General features: G+C 39.3%; 2 protein-coding genes across 4 annotated transcripts in view; both read right to left on the reverse strand.

The window, feature by feature from the left end:
- Positions 1-19,349, reverse strand: part of LOC125776627 (uncharacterized) — a 518,523-nt gene that overhangs the window by 175,854 nt on the left and 323,320 nt on the right. The gene's annotated exons all lie outside the window — the stretch shown is intronic.
- LOC115066219 (hemicentin-2-like) overlaps positions 1-19,349 on the reverse strand; it is a 469,188-nt gene that overhangs the window by 38,453 nt on the left and 411,386 nt on the right. Inside the window, exons 17-18 of one of the 3 annotated variants that reach the window (XR_007421873.1) lie at positions 16,140-17,468; positions 15,873-16,075 (exon numbers count right to left, since the gene is read on the reverse strand). The exons of the other annotated variants lie outside the window; for them this stretch is intronic. The gene's annotated coding sequence lies outside the window, so the exon portion shown is untranslated. The remainder of the gene's footprint in view (positions 1-15,872; positions 16,076-16,139; positions 17,469-19,349) is intronic. 3 annotated transcript variants of the gene reach the window in all.

The raw sequence follows: 19,349 nt of genomic DNA on the forward strand, positions 1-19,349 counted from the left end.
GACTGGTGACCAGAGGTTAGACCCCATTCACGTATCCCATACACACACCACTCATACAAAACCCAACCCTAATTCCCAGTTAAACGCCTTAACTGCTCGGCATTCCACCTCCACTAGCTCACACCACTAACCGAGTATCTCGGGTATTCTGTTATTATATGTACCCAACCCTCTAGCCCCTCTCCACAACAGCTACCCTATTTATCAGATAGATGCCTTTGATGCAAAATTGCGGGGCCAATGTCCCGTAAGCAAAAAACCCATATTCGGACATAGTCATAAGTCACTCCACCGCACATAGGAGCATTTACACTCAAAAACCGGACAAAATTATTTTAGGTGATTTTATGAATGAAAATGCATGATTGAATATAATAATGCAATATATTAAAATAAAACAAGTAAGGAAGGCCTAATTTCGGGTGCAACCGAATATTTTCTATTGAATATACTATATTAAAATAAAATTATAATAAAAAATAAGAATTCCCCCGTGTGTGTTGTTACAAAGCCTCTTCTGATTCATCAGAATGTTCAGACAACCCTGTTTCAGTGTCGACGTGGATCTCTGGTTCCTGTGACTCGAGGAACTTTATAGTTTCACTCAAGAAGGGTTAGCTTTTGCTTTGTTGACGTTTTCGCTGGCAACTTAAAAATGGATCAGATGTGAGAAGAAGCCTGTTTAAAACATCTTGGTTGCACTGAACCTGTGAAAATTTTCTTGCAAAGTCTTGTCGATATAGACGATAATGCTTGTTTCGAGCCTCCGCTGCCTCTTCTGATAGCTGACCGATAGGTAAGATAGCGTATTTTATGATGGCTGGGCCATGTGCAAGTATTTTATGAAGAGTGGGCGTCATTGGATGCCAGGAGTAGTTCTCCACGTACATTTTTGCTGTATCTTTCCAAAATATTTGAAATTTCATTACATCAATTTTATGGCCAGATGACATTGCTTCTAGAATGACCTTAAGTTTGATTATGAAATCTTTTTTTATTCCTGTAATTTCAGCAGCTAAATCTGGATCGCTGAAGAATCTTCGAGATGTGTTACCCGAATTAGAATTTCCGAAACCAGCTTTTGGCATGTCTATTAATAGTCCAGTCCTTTCCCTGTATGCTTTTTGGATTCTCTCCTTATTTTCTTTCACAAGTTTTTTCTCTTCTGTGGTTCGGACTTGCCATTTCTTCAAAGGAAGTTTATAAGCAAGGTGTAATATGGTTTCAAATAAACGGATTCTAGCGTGGAGAATTGACAAACCAAATTTTAAAGACTTGGGATCTTCCTCATTAGTACTTTCAAAGTTATTGAAATTTTTTGACGTTTTCCCACATATGTAACATCTCATGGTAGAAGTGGTATCGGTAGCTGCATTGCAAACTTTTGCGTCAACCATTGTTGGAAGCAATGTATGTCGCACGAAAATATCTCGTATTGGATTGGGTATTTTGATTGCCAGCAATCGTTTTGCCTGATTCTCTACGTAAAATATCTCTTCTTTAGTGACATTGACAGTTTCATGCAGAAATCGAATTCGAAATGGTCGGCAGAAACGAATAGATGAAGGTGTAGGATTTTGCCACAGAACTTTTTTGGTGTCACCTATATGTGACTGCAACCTCAAGGGAACCAATGAGCTCTGAAATATGTTGGAGTCGTCATCGTCAGGAGAGCTAAAGAGCGAGTATTTTTGTTGATATACAACTTGATGTGAACCATCGCAACCCCATTTTGAAATAAGTTCAAGATTCTCTAATTCGGCTACCGTGCAGTTTTGAAGAACGTCCTCAATATAAAGACATAGCCTTATAGTCGTGTGGTCGAGTAAATCTTGGAGCACAACTTCAGCACATCTCTATGTAACTTGTATTGAATCTTGTTTTGGATAGCAGCTTTTCTTTGCTTCTCTAATAAGCGCATAAAAGGAAAAATACCCTTGTTTGATTCGTGTAATAATTCCCACTGTTTTCTTGTAAAATCACCTTCAACAAAGATTTGTAAGGCTTCAGCAGGTGTGTACTTTTTTATTTCTGACTTCTGAGCTTCTATCATTTTTTTGTATTTTATGGCTCTTGTAGGTGTAGAAGTTACGTCTATTATGAACTTTATTTAGAAACCTGCAAGTCCCTGCACATAAACTTAATGTATTATTTAACGAGAAAACTCGATTATCGAGTAGAACCGGAATCGATTTTACCATCCCTACTGGCCGCCGTCGTGTGCACATTAACACCTCCGCACAATAACCACCACAAAAAACAATGATTTTTTTTCCATGTAATTTATATGGAAAACAGAAAATTTGAAATAGCCACCTCTTAATATTAATACTAAGAGCTCATCTTTTGAGTGACTTTTTTTTACACATTTTCGAAAGTTTTGAGCCTGTTGAAAAAAAAGGTTGCCTTAGAATGGCACACCCTAATACATACATATAAGTAATGAAAACATCAAAATAAAGTTTATGGCGATGATTGCTTATCCCGTAGCAGAGTGCATAAGTGGTTTCTACGTTTTCAAAGTGGTCTTGAGGAAATAAATGACGATCAACATGTGGGCCAATCAAAACCCCTGATCACCGAAAATTCCATCGAAACTGTGCATGAATTCATCGAAAATCAGCCGAAATCATCATTGAAATTCATGGAAATGGAATTGAACATCTCCAAAACATCGATTTATCTCATTTTGACCGAATATTTGCACGGTTTGTTGCGCACAAATTGACCGACGACCAAAAATTGTTCAGAATCCAACATTCGAAGGACATCTTGTAACCGATTATTTGACCAAAAATCACATTTTAACCATAAACGGGGGAGTATTCACCTAATATGGCATAGTACGACTTCTTCCTTTTCATGCATTTACCCATGAAAGAAAAGCGTTATGTAGACGTAGAGGCAATTTAAAAGACTTGCATCTGCATACTGGCGGCCATGCCGGGCAATGAGCTAATACACTCGTTCGACATCCTTTTGAACCGTGAAAAAGAGTATATTAAAAGACCCCTTTTTGAATGAAATAAATTGATTTTGCCGAAAAAACCAATTGTTCTGTTTTTTTTTTTTTAATCCTGTTTACTGTGGGAAGCACCTTGTATACTCTAGTGATTTCGGGGCCGCTAGACTACCTATGCATGTAAATATATAGGTAGGTATTTCTTTATCTCAGTTGCTGCAAAACAAGTTTGGGGGGCGGTACATAGAAAATAACGTTTATTACATAATTCGGGGTTGTTTTGAGATCCCCAATAGCACATGTTCATGCTGCTTTTAGAATAGTTCCCATACAACTCGTAAATTTTTTCCATTATTGGTCATCAGCCCAGCATACAACGTCAGGTATATTTGACGTGGGTACCTGTTGACGACAGCCTTACTTTACGACGTTTAAAAGCACAGCAGATTACATCAATCCGTTATTCAACGCAGGCATTTCCAGTACCAATTGGAAGCATGGAATGGACACACTAACAACCTTGGAAGGGTTTGAGGGACATCTAAAACCCTTGGTCTACTTTGGGTCCGGCATCCTGTTGCAATGCAACTCCACATTCAACTGACGAAGTGTCAGATCTTTCCGCATTCAGGTTTTAACCACAACCACCACGATACTGTCCGAGGGGCCAGTCCGCATGAGCCGATTGGAACTCCGAAGGCTTCTGCTCCCCCTGATACCAGAACTAAGTCTCCGATCAGACCTTGTAGCCGAAACTAATACCAGTTCAGCTTCCATACTGTTCTGGACTGGTGACCAGAGGTTAGACCCCATTCACGTATCCCATACACACACCACTCATACAAAACCCAACCCTAATTCCCAGTTAAACGCCTTAACTGCTCGGCATTCCACCTCCACTAGCTCACACCACTAACCGAGTATCTCGGGTATTCTGTTATTATATGTACCCAACCCTCTAGCCCCTCTCCACAACAGCTACCCTATTTATCAGATAGATGCCTTTGATGCAAAATTGCGGGGCCAATGTCCCGTAAGCAAAAAACCCATATTCGGACATAGTCATAAGTCACTCCACCGCACATAGGAGCATTTACACTCAAAAACCGGACAAAATTATTTTAGGTGATTTTATGAATGAAAATGCATGATTGAATATAATAATGCAATATATTAAAATAAAACAAGTAAGGAAGGCCTAATTTCGGGTGCAACCGAATATTTTCTATTGAATATACTATATTAAAATAAAATTATAATAAAAAATAAGAATTCCCCCGTGTGTGTTGTTACAAAGCCTCTTCTGATTCATCAGAATGTTCAGACAACCCTGTTTCAGTGTCGACGTGGACCTCTGGTTCCTGTGACTCGAGGAACTTTATAGTTTCACTCAAGAAGGGTTGGCCTTTGCTTTGTTGACGTTTTCGCTGGCAACTTAAAAATGGATCAGATGTGAGAAGAAGCCTGTTTAAAACATCTTGGTTGCACTGAACCCGTGAAAATTTTCTTGCAAAGTCTTGTCGATATAGACGATAATGCTTGTTTCGAGCCTCCGCTGCCTCTTCTGATAGCTGACCGATAGGTAAGATAGCGTATTTTATGATTGTTGGGCCATGCGCAAGTATTTTATGAAGAGTTGGCGTCATTGGATGACAGGAGAAGTTCTCCACGTACATTTTTGCTGTATCTTTCCAAAATATTTGAAATTTCATTACATCAATTTTATGGCCAGATGACATTGCTTCTAGAATGACCTTAAGTTTGATTATGAAATCTTTTTTTATTCCTGTAATTTCAGCAGCTAAATCTGGATCGCTGAAGAATCTTCGAGATGTGTTACCCGAATTAGAATTTCCGAAACCAGCTTTTGGCATGTCTATTAATAGTCCAGTCCTTTCCCTGTATGCTTTTTGGATTCTCTCCTTATTTTCTTTCACAAGTTTTTTCTCTTCTGTGGTTCGGACTTGCCATTTCTTCAAAGGAAGTTTATAAGCAAGGTGTAATATGGTTTCAAATAAACGGATTCTAGCGTGGAGAATTGACAAACCAAATTTTAAAGACTTGGGATCTTCCTCATTAGTACTTTCAAAGTTATTGAAACTTTTTGACGTTTTCCCACATATGTAACATCTCATGGTAGAAGTGGTATCGGTAGCCGCATTGCAAACTTTTGCGTCAACCATTGTTGGAAGCAATGTATGTCGCACGAAAGTATCTCGTATTGGATTGGGTATTTTGATCACCAGCAATCGTTTTGCCTGATTCTCTACGTAAAATATCTCTTCTTTAGTGACATTGACAGTTTCATGCAGAAATCGAATTCGAATTGGTCGGCAGAAACGAATAGATGAAGGTGTAGGATTTTGCCACAGAACTTTTTTGATGTCACCTATATGTGACTGCAACCTCAAGGGAACCAATGAGCTCTGAAATATGTTGGAGTCGTCATCGTCAGGAGAGCTAAAGAGCGAGTATTTTTGTTGATATACAACTTGATGTGAACCATCGCAACCCCATTTAGAAATAAGTTCAAGATTCTCTAATTCTGCTACCGTGCAGTTTTGAAGAACGTCCTCAATATAAAGACATAGCCTTATAGTAGTGTGGTCGAGTAAATCTTGGAGCACAACTTCAGCACATCTCTATGTAACTCGTATTTAATCTTGTTTTGGATAGCAGCTTTTCTTTGCTTCTCTAATAAGCGCATAAAAGGAAAAATACCCTTGTTTGATTCGTGTAATAATTCCCACTGTTTTCTTGTAAAATCACCTTCAACAAAGATTTGTAAGGCTTCAGCAGGTGTGTACTTTTTTATTTCTGACTTCTAAGCTTCTATTATTTTTTTGTATTTTATGGCTCTTGTAGGTGTAGAAGTTACGTCTATTATGAACTTTATTTAGAAACCTGCAAATAACTGCACATAAACTTAATATTATTTTAAACTATATACTTGTATCAACATTTACACACTAATCCGGTCACTGCATTCGGTTGACAAAGTTACTAAATCTCCAAATACATTTAACAAAGAACAACAAAACTGAATCAAAAAGACACTTTATTAAAATTTGTTATTCTAAAAACAACAGCACAATTTAAAAACTTGTTATTACTGAAAAATAATACTATTACCATCTACTTTAATTTCCATTTTCAGTATTTTTATTTAGACACTTTTTTAAATTAAACTTTTGCAGTTTAATGTACACGTTGCTTTCGCTTTTATTTTTGTCAACTAACTATTTACTTCTGTGCAAGGCCGTACATATGTTGCTTTCACTCAAGAAGTTCCGTTAGAAATAATCAAAACAAACTCAAATTACATAAATTTTATGGCGTATGCAACTATTTATTTAGCTACAAGCCCAATATATAAACACAGACTTTTTTATTTTTGTCGTATGGGAGGAACCACCGTGTATCGGGCCAAAAATATTGTTGTCCAATTTCCATCGTGTTGTTTTTCTCAATTCTATGTGTTCGGTTATGTGTATTTGTTATAATTTCCAATTGCTTGTTTTTGTCTGTTATGTTTGTACAAGATTTTGTGCTATAAAGAACTTAGTAGTGATTTTAATGTGAAGAACTCTTGTTCATCAATTTTAATCGCGTTATTGAAATTAGGTGTAAAAATTTCTTTTAAGGTTTTTGTTAAATAGTCGGTGTTTTGATATTCAATAATGTGTCTGTGATACTTTGAAAAAGTCGTTTGTGTTTCTTTTTTATTTCGTTTAGTTTTCTTTAATATGATTTGATTCTTAACCCTCCATTACTAACCTCAGGGTCGAATCGACCCAGACACGCAAACTTTTTAAATTGACAAAAAATAAAGAATATTTTTTAACGCAAGATATATATGTAATCTAAATTTGTACATATTTAAACGTTTATAAACAATAAGAATAAGAAACATATAAAATATTATGCATAAAAAATTGTTTTAAAAAATAGTCTGGGTCGATTAGATTACATAATTGAAAAAATTTTGCATTAGTCATTCCAATTTTTCTTTTTAACATTTTGCTTTTATATTTCAGGTTTCAAATGCACTTTATTTGAAGTCAATATCTTTAAATCTTATCATTTTATGCGAAATCTGGCTGGATAACTTTTTTTCACTTTATTAGCTATGTTGTAATGAATACAAACTTAATTTCAATTTAAGTATATAAATTAATTTTTTAAAACATAATTTTATAAATTTAAAAATAAAATACTACAATATACTAAAAGACGTATACGTTTTAGCAATTTATATGTAAGTTTAAACGATTTTAATAGATAATACAAATGAGGGTCAATAAGACCCATGGTTAGTAACCACGCGACATGATTTGAGGTTAGTAATGCAGGGTTAAATGAATTTATCGTTTGTTGTGCGTATGTATAGTTTTCGTTTGGTGAACTACGTGTTGAGTGCATCGATTTCTATTGTTGTTTTTTGTCTTGATAGTGCATCTGCTACTACGTTTTGATCTATCTATCTGTTATAGTTTTTGAATTTAATTTTTGAAAATCTATCACTAATCTTTTCTTGGGTTTTCCATTTTCATCTATACCCTTTTTTGGTACTGTCCAAAGTGGTGAGTTATAAGGTCTTCTACTGGGTTGTATTATATTATTCTTTTATAATTTTTTTATTTCTGTATTGACGAAATCGTTATCTGCATACATACGGATATTGGTATTGTTTCGTCCTAACAAGTTTATTACTTTCTGCTTAATGGTCTATCGTTGTGGTAACCTTCCTGTTTTATTATTTCTCCTAATTATTTCTGTGATCTCCTCTTCATAAGCTTTGTTATCATTTGTGTAATTTATTTCTTGATTTTTGTTTTTATTTGTATATTTTAGTTGTAGTGACGTGGGATCTATTTCTGCATTTAATTTTTTCAATACACAAAATCCTATTATCATATCAAAATCTTTAATATCTTCTAGTTCAAAAAATGGTAAATCATGGCTTAACAGATGTATTATTTTTTTGCTAGTCATGATGGAATATCCATGCATTCATTTTGTCCACACAGGATCTATTTATATAGTATACTATTACCTATTCTGCATTTTTTTGATATGTAGTTGTTTGTAGCGCCTGAGTCGATCATGATTTTCGCTTCTTGTTGTGTGGGACCATCCTTGAGTGTAAGGCAAGGTAGTCCATCCTTAAGTCTAAAAAAGTACTCGATGTATTGTCAGCTACTTCCACATGTCTGAAGGTTTGTTCTGGCTGAGGTTCAGATTGTTGATGTGTGTTGATCCTTTGTATCTTTTGCGGAATGATGTTTCTGTTAGAGTGATTTCGTTTTTACCCACTGTGTCTTTGAAGTTCGCCAACATCCATGCGTTCTTGTGGAGGTTGGTATGTATTAAATACTCATTGAGGTTGTGCATATTGTAATCGTTCCTCGTTTGTTGCGTTGGTTGAAATTGATTTTGCCTGAAGTTATTATTATGATGATTAGGTTGATTATATTGGTTTCTTGACCATTGGTTTAAATTATTATTTTGCCATTGTGGTGGATTAAAATTAAAAGGGTTTGTCTTTTGTGGTATTATTTTATGTTGATTAGTTGGTCTTTGCCAAAAGTTATTTAAATTTTGTGTTTGGATTTTGATAGGTGGTCTTAAATTTTTATTTTCACTAGTTTGTGGTAATCGTATTTCGATTCGTTTAGCACTTGTATAGGTTTGCAATATTTATATTTATTTCTGTTTTTAGAAAGTCCACTGTATTTTTAATCAGCTGTGAACTGTCATTGTGTATTGGAAATAAGTGTCCAAGTCTTCTTTTGGTTGGTGTGCCAAGTTCTTCATGTGTTCTTGTATTTCATAGAGTGCGTTTGGGTCGTGATATAGTGCGTCCAAAGCTTCCATGCTACTGTAGAAGTTGAGAGGTGTGTTGTTGCATTCAAGTAACATATCTGCATGCCCCGTGATTCTTCTTCTGAAGGTTGTACTGATATTGTAGAATTGACTTTCATTACATGTGACTTTCATATCGTATATTCTTCTTTGTTTCCTTGGAAAATAGGTAATTCCTTTATGTCTTCGATTTGCACATCTGTTACATTCTGGTATTCCATCGTGGCTTCTTGGTATATTGTTGGAGTGGAAGTTTCGCCAGTATTAGGATTTGTAGTTTGGAACATCCGTAATATTAACTCCTTGTCCATTCTCCTTTCTTCGTCCAATTTCGAGAACTGAGTCTGAATGTAGGACATTATGATGTTTTCAGGAATTGTATGGACTGTAGCTGAAGGATTTATGTCCTCGTTTAGCATTGCCCGTTTTGCTCCTTGACTCATTTTCTGAGTGTCTGTCTTCGTTTAGGAAGATTTAAGGATTTTGGCTTTCTTTACCAAAGATTTCAGCTTAAGGTTTTAGATGTCCTTCTTTATGCGCTTCGAAGATTCTTAAGGATGCCGATGTCCTGTTGTGCGATCTTCTCCTTCCCGGCAAAAAGCGGCTGAGCCCCCAGTTAATTCATATACTTATGGTTAAAAAATATATATTTTCTTTTGCATGTTTTCGTATTATGCTATGGGTTATATAGTATATTATTCGCTAAGCTGATAACATATTCGTGTTTTGTGGTTTAGGTCTAAAGTCTAATTTTATTATTTACTGTAAACAAGTGCTTATCATGCAGCCTATGCATGTCTTGCATTCGGGTATGGTGTGGTATGAGTTCAAAGTCTTGTGTTTGATATTCTTGTTTATTTGATTAGGGTAGAACTGGCTTTATCAGCGTTTTTCATATACTTGTGTATAAGTGTCATTGATACTGGATACCGCGCAGGATCGTCTGGAATGGTATATGATTTTGCCCTCAATCTTAGTGGTGGCATGTTCGTCTTTGGGTATTTATTCAGAAATAGTCATTTATTGAACCAAAAATCTTTCAAAGCACCAAAGTTTTGAGCTCCATTTTGTTAACTGGTTCACTTCTATAAGACTTCTTGAAGCTTTTAAAGAAATGGTAATTTTTTGATCTGGCACCTTGCGAAGGAATCGGATTGGAATTTGTAATCTATATCAGATTCTGACTTGAAAATACGTAGAAGAGGGTCTTATGAAAATACAATCAGTAGTAAAGTAGTAGTAGAATCAGTCACAATTTTATATGTATACGTCGGTTTAATAACAAATCAATTGTTATCGTCTTATGCGCGAGTTGACTTGAAAACACGTGGAAGAGCGTCTTATGACAATAAATGCAAAATCAGTATAAAGTATATTAAATATGGAACTATATAAAGTTAAACAACGAACGGAGAAGTGGTATATGAAACTATTTCACTAGTGTATAGGCCCATCTGTAGTAAATTCTAGGCTTTATAATTGATTGCAAATATTTGAAATTGTTTCAACCAAAACTTTAAATCGCGAGTTCTCAGATGGTTTCTAGTGATAAATTCCCGGAGTCAAACATTAGAAAATAGAGGTCGCTCTCATCTGCAACACCACTAGAATCTCGCACAGTAAGTCTCATGCAAAATCACAAATTTCAAATTTACCCCTATACCTGCTAATAGAAATTTCATGAACTATGTCAAAGGAGCCGCGTATTTCGTACTGTTCATCGTTCCGTTTCCGGTTGTTATTCTAGCTTCTCGGCATTATTTCTTCCCTGAGTTGGTTGACGAGCATGCTTTGCTGTACAGAGGCGGGCGCGTATCTTCCCCATAACAAGATAGTGGTCCACGTCGATGTTAGGTCCTCGCAGCGTACGCACGCATAGGACCCTGGAGAAATGTCGTCCATCTCTCACTACATGATCGAACTGGTCACGAACTTTTTTCTCCGGAGGCAGCCAAGTAGCTTGATGAAATTGCTTGCACTGATATCTAGTACTATATACAACAGTATTTCAGGTCATGGAGGCTGAATTTTCCTACTGTTGTACCACAAGTGCTTTCACACACCAAAACTATGAATAGACGCTTATCTACCGTAGTTAATACCGAGACTCGATGACTGAGTCTTTCCCACACCGAATTTTCCCTTTTTTTTAAGGCCACTGTAGTAAATGGAAAGTGCAAAAGAACCTCTGGTACGACGGGGAGTGCCGTGTCGCAACGGAGAGAAAACAGGCTGCCTACCTTGCAACGTTACGATCGACCACAACACGTGCGGGATAGGATAGACACCGAGAGTTGAAGAGGGAAGCGAGACGTATTTGTAGACAGAAAAAAGAAGAGGCCGAAATGCGTGAGTACGAAGAGCTTGATAAGCTGACCGACAGCGGTAATGCTCAAAAATTCTACGAAAAGAGCGGCGGCTTACAGAAGGTTTCAAGATCGGAGCTTACTCTTGTAGAACCCCCCCAAGGTGATCTAGCCACCGATGCCCAGAGCATACTTAAATTATGGAGGAAATACTTCTCCAGCCTGCTGAATGGCAGTGAACGCACAACACCAGGAAAAGGCCAACCCGATACCACAATCGATGACGATGGAGCAGACGTTCCATTGCCCGACCATGAAGAAGTTCGAATAGCAATTGCCCGCCTGGAAAACAAAAAAGCGGCAGGAGCCGATGGATTGCCGGCCGAGCTGTTCAAACACGGCGGCGAAAAGCTGATAAGGTGCATGCATCATCTTCTTTGCAAAATATGGTCAGACGAAAGTATGCCCAACAATTGGAGTTTCAGTGTGCTATGCTCCATCCATAAAAAAGGAGACCCCACAATCTGCGCCAACTACCGTGGGATTAGCCTCCTCAACATCGCATATAAGGTTCCGTCGAGCATATTGTGTGAAAGATTAAAGCCCACCGTCAACAATCTGATTGGACCTTATCAGTGTGGCTTTAGACCTGGTAAATCAACAACCGACCAGATATTCACCATGCGCCAAATCTTGGAAAAGAACAGTGAAAGGAGAATCGACACACACCACCTCTTCGTCGATTTCAAAGCTGCTTTCGACAGCACGAAAAGGAGCTGCCTTTATGCCGCGATGTCTGAATTTGGTATTCCCGCAAAACTAATACGGCTGTGTAAGCTGACGTTGAGCAACACGAAAAGCTCCGTCAGGATCGGGAAGGACCTCTCCGAGCCGTTTGATACCAAACAAGGTTTTAGACAAGGCGACTCCCTATCGTGCGACTTCTTCAATCTGCTGCTGGAGAAAATTATTCGAGCTGCAGAACTTAATCGAGCAGGTACAATCTTTTATAAGAGTGTACAGCTGCTGGCGTATGCCGATGATATTGATATCATCGGCCACAACACCCGCGCCGTTAGTTCTGCTTTTTCCAGGCTGGACAAGGAAGCAAAACGAATGGGTCTGGCAGTGAACGAGGGCAAGACGAAATATCTCCTGTCAGTCGTCGCACTCGCGACTTGGCTCTGACGTCACTGTTGACAGTCATAACTTTGAAGTTGTAGATAATTTCGTCTATTTAGGAACCAGCATTAACACCTGTCCCGTCCTGCTATATGGCGCATTGGCTTCAACGATGAGTCGACGTTGAGAGTTTTCGAGAGAAAAGTTCTGCGAAAGATTTATGGTCCTTTGCGCGTTGGCCACGGCGAATATCGCATTCGATGGAACGATGAGCTGTACGAGGTACCCGCCGCGGGAAGTAGAGGAAGAGGAAGACCTCCACTCCGTTGGAAGGACCAAGTGGATAAGGACCTGGCTTCGCTTGAAATATCCAATTGGCGCCACGTAGCGAAGAGAAGAAAGGACTGGCTCGCTCTTGTTGACTCGGCTATAATCGCGTAAGCGGTGTCTACGCCAGTAAAGAAGAAGAAGTAGTAAATGCCACAAGGCCATTTCCTGGACGGTGGTGATGTCAGCCTTTACTTTCACGAGGACATCAACCCGGTGGGCAGCGGTAGCGCACAACCTCGCTAGGCAGGTAGGTAGGTAGGTAGGAGTGCAGCCCTATCGGGCTCAATTATCACTGATGTGCCATTTTGATACACTATTCGTAGAAACCTCCTGTGTCTGCTATTTCGTTTCACCTTCTCTCTCAAACCATTTTGAGGTTTCGATGAAACTACTTATGTCCGATATGCTTTTGGTGGAAATCCATTCAAGATTTGGTGCTTGGTGGATTCCGAGTGCTTTGTGTCGGATCTGTGCTAGAGCTGGGCATTCGCAGAGAAAGTGGAAGATTGTTTTCTTGTTCCCTGCTACTCCGCAGCCACGGCAGATGTCGTTGTAGGGCATACCCATTTTGGACGCATGTTCCCCAAATGGCCAGTACCCGTTGTGGTAGCTGTTATTCTGTAAATACTTTTTCTTGACCTATTTAATAAGTCGTTGGTTCTTTTCCTGTCATATATTGGCCATAATTGTTTAGTTATGACGCATTTTGTAAAGTTTTTCCATCTGTTATTTGCAACTTGTTGAAATTGTCTATTGATCTCTCCTTTGATCGATCCTAGCGGGCTTGGTATTAGCTCCGCCTCGGATTCGTTGAGGAAAGCTCCTGCCTTTGCCAACTCATCTGCTTTTTCGTTACCGAAAATGTTCCTGTGGCCGGGAACCCAGATCAAGTTTAGTTGGAGCTTGTCTTTTATTGAGCTTAGTGCTCTCTTGCAGTTGTGAACTATACTGGAATTTGTCATGGGTGAAGACAGTGCCAGGATAGCCGCCTGGCTATCCGTAAATATAGTTGCTTTATGTATATTCCCGTGGTTTTCTAATAGAACTTCGCAGGCTTTTTCTATGCCTAGTACTTCTGCTTGGAAGATGCTAGCCGAGTTCGGTAGACGTATAGAGAGAGATATGCCCAGATCAGCGGAGAATACCCTCGTGCCCACTCCGCAGTCCATTTTGGACCCGTCGGTATAGACTGAGGTCGTATCCTCCTCTGCTATTGAACCTTTTCTCCATTCCCGTTTAGATGGTATACTCACCTGGAAGTGTCTATTGAAATCCGGCCTTGGGAGAATGTAGTCTGATTTATTAATAGTGAGCTTGTTTAGAATTACACTATGCCCAAAGTTCTGCTGATTCCAACCTCCCAATTCTTTTATTCTTATCGCCGCAATAGCTGCTGTTTTTTGAATAAAAATGTCCATTGGTAGTTGATGCAGGATCACATTGAGCGCATCAGTCAGACATGACCTGACTGCGCCCGTAACACCCGCACATGCTGCTCTTTGTATTCCATTTAATTTTCTAATGTTGTATTGTTTGTTTAGCGCTGGCCACCATACCAGCGCTACATATGTATGTATGGGTCTTATGACCGCCGTGTACATCCACATGATTATACTTGGTTTGAGGCCCCAATTCCTATTGACGATTTTCTTACAAGTATAGTAGGCCATGTATGCTTTGTTTATTCTTTTTTCTATATTTATTTTCCAGGACAATTTGGTGTCAATCTCCACCCCCAAGTATTTAGCTGTTGGGGATAGAGTGAGTGTTGTGCTGTTTAGTACCGGAAGTTGAAGCTGAGGTATTTTGTTTCTGCCTGTGAATAGCATTAGTTCTGTTTTGTTCGGGTTAACTCCTAGACCATTGCTTTTAGCCCATAAGTTTAACCTACGAAGTGCTCTTTCCATAATCTCGCTGACTGTTGAAGGAAACAAACCTGATACCTACAACACTATATCGTCTGCATACACTACTGCTTTCACTCCTCCACCGTTTAGTTGGAGGAGTATTTCGTTCAGCGCTACAACCCAAAGAAGCGGAGAGAGGACCCCCCCTTGAGGCGTCCCTCTACTCACATAACTTGTTTGTGTTGCAGCGCCGTTTGAAGCTATAATCTTCCTATTCTCAAGCATCGATAGTATCCATCTGCATACAGTGTCATCTATGCCACCATGCGCCAGAGAATTAATTATCGCATTTACTTCTATGTTATTGAAATAACATTAAAATCCTTGGCATTCTCATGTGTTCTTCTGCCTGGTTTCGGAAGGAACACAACTATACTCCTTTTCCAACTTCTTGGGATGTAAGATAGTTGAATGCTCGCTTTGTATATATTTTCAAGCCTTAGAACCATTGGTTCTACCAGTTTTTGCTGCATTATGGGTATAATCCCGTCAGGACCTGCCGCTTTAAATGGTGCAAAACTATTTATGGCATATTTGATTTTAATTTTTTCTCCTATTTGGTTTCGATAGTCAGCTGCGTTCACCGGTGGTTCTAGTTGAACCCTCGTTGAAGGTGTTTGCTGACTCCCGGGGAAGTATGTTGTGATTAGTACCTCCAGAGACTCTTTTTCCGAGGAGGTCCAATCACTTCCCTCCGCCCTAATGTAGGCAGTATTAATATGGTCTTTGGATAGCATTTTACTCAGCCTAGCGGCTTCTCTGCGGCTTTCTATCGATGTGCAGAAAGATCGCCATGAGTAATTTTTAGCTTTCCTGTTTGCTTTTTTGTATTTCTTCATAATGACTTTATATGGCTGCAAAATTTGGGTTCTAAAACTCTCATTGAAAGCTTTCCTTAGCTGTGTTCTCAAATACTTGAGTTCACTGTTCCACCAAGGAAGAGACTTTCTCTTTTTCAAAACTGTTAGCGGAGTAGATTTATTAAAAGTTGTGGCTAAGATTTTTTCCAAAGAAGAGAAGCTGGTTCTGAATCTAGTTCCTTGGGATTCCTGGTACTCTTATTGCCTCCCTTTTCGAGGCACTTTGTTGCTATACTGGTAAATTTTCCCCATGCCGTTCTTCTAGGGTTCCGGTATGTGAGAGGTGCACTGTACCTCTCGCGGATGCTGAAGAGTATCCAGGAGTGATCCGACATAAAAGGCTCATCGGATACCCTCCAGTTATCCACAACGAGACTGTCTGTGTCTGTTGATAGCGTGAGGTCAAGAACTTCCTCCCACCCGGGAAACCTGTCCGAGCTTGGGAAAATAAAAGTTGGCTTATCGCCCTTGTTGCAAATACTTAGATTACTATTCAAAATATACTGCAAGAGGGACTCACCTCTGGTGTTTATACTGGAGGTACCCCATACGGTGTGCCTTGCATTTGCATCACACCCTATTAGGACATCATCCTTCTTGTTCTCCTCTACTAGCCTGGTGAGCGGGGCCGGTGGTATGTCTTCGTCATGGGCCAAGTAGGCCGAGACCAAGAAGAAGGGCTTTTCCTTCTGTTCCACCTTTACCACTGTGATATCTGCTGTGCTGTAATTAGGACAAAGAAATGCATTTATACTTTTATTGATAAGAATGCATGCCCTAGGCTTACCTTTGTTCCGTGTGTAAAAAAGGTTATAGTTGCTGCTGTATAGCCCTTTTATGGAATCTTCATTGACCCAGGGCTCCTGTATTAGGCTGACGTCGATGCGTCCCTCGTTCACGAGGGTTGTCAGATTCGCTGTAGCACTTTTCGAGTGCTGCAGGTTAATCTGTACGCATCTTATGTTGTTGTTATTGGGCATTTTGGGGTTCTTCAATGCCCACATTCCTTAGCAACTGGCTGGTGTCGTCGACCTCTTCCGTGTCGTCTTCGTCAGCCGCTTTGTTGTCAATGGACTCATCGCAAATGGCCACTAGTATTGGCTTGCTTGCCCGAGGTCTCTTCGGAATATCCCTGGCGGGTATAAGCCTCAATTGGAGGCCTTCAAAGGCGTTGCTAATTTTAGCACACTACCCGTCAGGAAATCCAGCGAGGCCTGGTCCGCGCACTTGATGACCCTGTAGCCCTTGAGGGTCTCAGAGGAGTCAAACTCCGGGTGAGGACCCGCAGGATTGCCAAGTACATAGCTTAGCACCATACTCGACAATCTGACGTCGATCTCCACCCATCTCTCCTGTATCGTGCTCGGGAAGGAGGATTTTCCATCTTTAATGGCCACCTGCAGGCTATCTCTGGCTACATCGCAGAAATGCCTTGCCGTTGTTGTGCTGCTGTGTTCTCCTTCACTCCTCCTCGGTTTTTTTGGGCTGAGTTCCGGGTACTTCTGTGGTGGAGCGATTTCTCTTCTGATTCAGGTAGCTTCATATTCCTCTATGATAGATTTGAGGCGCTTTGTTTCAGCCTCATCAACTGGGGTACCGGCTGCCTGGTCTTTGGCTATCTTCCCTAGTATGAAGACCGCCCTCTGGTACCGGTTTTTCCTCAGCTGATTCTGGGATTTCTTGCGCTTCTTTTTGCTCTCTCCTTTAGCCGCCAGTGCACTTTGGTTGGTGCTCATGGCAGCCTTGGAGGTGGACGCCTCCTCCCTTATAGCTGATGTTTTCTCTGCTGTATCTACCGGTGTACTTTGGTTGGTACGACCGGCAGTACTCCTACTCGTCTCCTGGCTGGAGGCAAGCAGTTCGTCCTCCTCGGATTTCATAATACCTCTGCTCTGCAGACGCTGCAATAGACTTTAGCGAACCCTTAAACCGAATATCTCGGGTTAGCTCCGCTGAAGCTTCCTCTTTTGAGTCGTGACCTCACGCTTCACTCTGATTGGCTACCGCAAATTACACAAGGGTCGCTCACGTTTCCAGGTTTCACGGCGGGAACTTAAGAGTAGGTATTGCGTACAGCCCTACGATCATAACTGTTTACCAACATTTAATACTTCGGCTATAATGAATGGAACTATTGTTATTTTCACTAAAATTTAGTAAACATATACCCATAACCCTACCAAAATTAAAATGACGAAAAAATGACAAATAGTCCAATAAAAAGTGGTTTTACAAACGAAAAATACACTTATATACAAATTGAGCTGATGAGTAGCAACAGATTCCAATTAAGCCGATGCTGAACAACAAGTCCCAATAATAACTGCTTGAAAAGTTACAAAAAGATCCGGCGTTTTCGAGCCAAATTTTTTTTCAGGGATGAGGGGCATTTCTGGATCAATGGGTATGATGCATTTGGGACCTGAAGAGACCTGCCGTAACCTAAAGAGAGTCAAGAGCAACCGTTTCATCCAGAAAACAAAAGGTTTGGTGTGGTTTGTGGGCCGGTGAAGTCATTGGTTTAAATGTGATAACCGACTATTTGATGCCAGAAATTGAAGCTCCTGATCTCGGCGAGATTTTGTTTCAACAAGACGGCGCCACTTCACACACATCGCATAAATTAATGGATTTATTAAGAGAACACTTCCGTCAGCAGATAATCTCACATCTTTAGATGTGAAAGTCTAAAGTCCATTCGGGCAATCCCGCTTGGACTCAATGGCTAAACCAACTGAGACGTAGCCGCGGCTATCATTTGAAAAAGACAATCTTAAAAAGTTAATGCCAAAGAATGTGCTTTCGAATTATAATAAACATTCTCCATTAAATTTGAAGTTTTCGTCAGAGTTTATTTTTACATGAAGTAAAAATGAGTCAAGTTTGAGAGTGAGTTTTTGAGCTGCGCTCTTTGTTAATACTCTTAAGACTGGCTTACGACTAAAGCTCTTACTTATTACTTTATTACTAAGTGACAGTTTGCTTCATTTGTTTAGGTTTGTTTACATATATATTGATTGTTAAGGATATTTTGATAAGATACTATTATAAGGAATACATTCCTTAACTCTCCTCTCTGTTAAAATGAAATGTCCTCATTTCCAAACATCAAGGCTTGCAGTTTGCATATAATATTAATTAATGTATGTGTTTGATTAATTTATTATGATTATAATTAATGAATCTTTATATTATATAGCAAATTTTTTTTTTGTGTGTTACATTTTCTTTTCATTCAACAATCATTTTATTCTTGGCTTGCCTTGTTTTCGGTGCCTTTTTTGAGTAATTGGTGTTGCTTGAGGAAATTTTCATTTTTCGACTCAGGATAATCTCTGTAGAAATTCCTTTTGTTGCTTATTTATAATTATCATCAATGCAGTTACTTGTGCAAGGAGTCTTTACTTCTTCTTAATGGTTAATTAACTGTCCAATGTTTCAGGCTTTTTCAGGATTCAACGTTGTCCGCTGTTTCAGGATCTATTGCGAATCTTGGTGAAATTATTATCCATTATTTCAGGACCTATACTTTTCTACCATGTTCCACTTTTTCACGATTTCCGCTGTTTCAGGGTCTGTTGTGAATCTTGCTGAATTCAACGCTCTCCGTTTTTCAGGATCTGCTGTTGACTCATCCTGGAAGTATTGTTCGCTATTACAGAATTTATACTTCTATCCGTTGCCAATTATTTTTACATTTTTCTCAGGCATTTAGTGCTGGAAGTCCTACTTTTTATGGAATTTTTTATTTATTCCTTTCGGAAAAAAATCTGGCTTTTTGGATAGAAAATAAATATGCCATCCCGGTTGAGCCCCCAGTTAATTTTTACATGAAGTACAGAAGGACAAATTCTTAAAGTAGGCGGCATTCACCTGGGCAGTCCTTGGTCTCCCACGGACAATTATACGTGGCTTGCTCGCGTGGGTCGGGGGAACGTTATCTTTTAATCGCAGAAAATAATAAGTCCCACAATGTTTTGTACGGGGATGTGCTGAT

The sequence above is a fragment of the Bactrocera dorsalis genome, chromosome 2 (assembly GCF_023373825.1).
Source record: "Bactrocera dorsalis isolate Fly_Bdor chromosome 2, ASM2337382v1, whole genome shotgun sequence".
Taxonomy (NCBI): Eukaryota; Metazoa; Arthropoda; class Insecta; order Diptera; family Tephritidae; genus Bactrocera; species Bactrocera dorsalis.